Here is a 1,376-nt window from a genome sequence, read left to right on the forward strand (position 1 = left end):
GAGGCGTGGGAGTGAGGAGGACCTGGGTTCTAACCTCAATTCAGCCATTTACCTGCCATGTGACCTTGGCTGAGTCGTTTCACGTCTCTGTACCTTGGCTACCTCATCTGTAAGCTGGGGATTAAATCCTCTGAATTAGGTTATGAGCCCCGTGTTGGGCAGGGACTCTCTTATTCGATTATCTTGTACCAAAACAGCTCCTTCACACATTACTCTCTGGCTCTCACTCTTTGCTTTCCCCAAGTTTACCTTGTTGTATCTCTTGTTGTATGCCTGCACCGCCAAACCTCTCACTCTCACTTTTTCCACTGCGGGCCTAGGACTCTCTCTCCTTTCACAAATTAGCTAGACTGGCTTTCCCTATCTTCTAAACCCTCCTAAAATGCCACCACCCCAGGAAGCCTTCATTGATTAACTCACAACCCCTCCAGTCATGTCAAATCCAACACCTCTCCTCTTGTCTTATGCCGAGTTGTTTCCAATGCATAGCAACTCCAGGGACACATCTCTCCCAGAACACCCCACTCGCCATCTGCAATCTTTCTGGTAGTGTATCCATAGAGTTTTCTTGGTAAAAATATGGACGTGGTTTGCCATTGCCTCCTTCCACGCAGTAATAATAATAGCATTTATTAAGCACTTACTATGTGCAAATCACTGTTCTAAGCGACAGGGAGGTTACAAGGTGATCAGGTCATCCCATGTGGGGCTCACAGTCTTAATCCCCATTTTACAGATGAGGTAACTGAAGCTCAGAGAAGTTAAGTGACTTGCCCAAAGTCACACAGCTGATGTGGCGGAGCTGGAATTTGAACCCATGACCTCTGACTCCAAAGCCCGTGCTCTTTCCACTGAGCCATGCTGCTGCTCACTCACTCACTGCTCACTCACTGCAGTAAACTCGAGTCTCCACCCTCTACTCTTTCCCATGCTGCTGCTGCCCAGCACGGGTGAGTTTTGACTTGTAGCAGTTTGCCTTCCACTCGCTAGCCATTGCCCGAGCTAGGAATGGGATGGGCAGGCCTCTGCTTGACTTTCCCTCCGGTATCCATCACTGGTAGAGTACTGGCAGCTCTCCAGATGTGATCCTGAGAGGGGATAGTCTCCATAGGTACTGTAAACTCATTATGGGCAGGGAACATGTCTACTAATTCCATTATTGTACTCTCCCAAGTGCTTAGTACAGTGCTCTGCGCACAAAAAGGGCTCAATAAATACCACTGATTAATTGTCATGTCAGGCCCTTCAGTACTTTGCCCGTTGTGATCAGAGGCATGGAGTTCCAGCAATGTATTTATGGATGGGGATGATCTGAAGTCAGAATAGCAGATAACCTCTGACTTTTTTTCAATTTTACAGTACTTAAGCGCTTACCA

The 1,376-nt window shown here is 47.5% G+C and overlaps 1 non-coding gene across 1 annotated transcript; it reads right to left on the bottom strand.

Annotated features, from left to right (window-relative positions):
- Positions 1-960: 960 nt before the first annotated feature.
- On the bottom strand, positions 961-1,098 carry LOC119937329. The gene has a single exon (XR_005454005.1). It is a non-coding gene; the product is annotated as a small nucleolar RNA SNORA7 (small nucleolar RNA).
- Between the last annotated feature and the right edge of the window lie 278 nt (positions 1,099-1,376).

The sequence above is a fragment of the Tachyglossus aculeatus genome, chromosome 14 (assembly GCF_015852505.1).
Source record: "Tachyglossus aculeatus isolate mTacAcu1 chromosome 14, mTacAcu1.pri, whole genome shotgun sequence".
Lineage (NCBI taxonomy): Eukaryota > Metazoa > Chordata > Mammalia > Monotremata > Tachyglossidae > Tachyglossus > Tachyglossus aculeatus.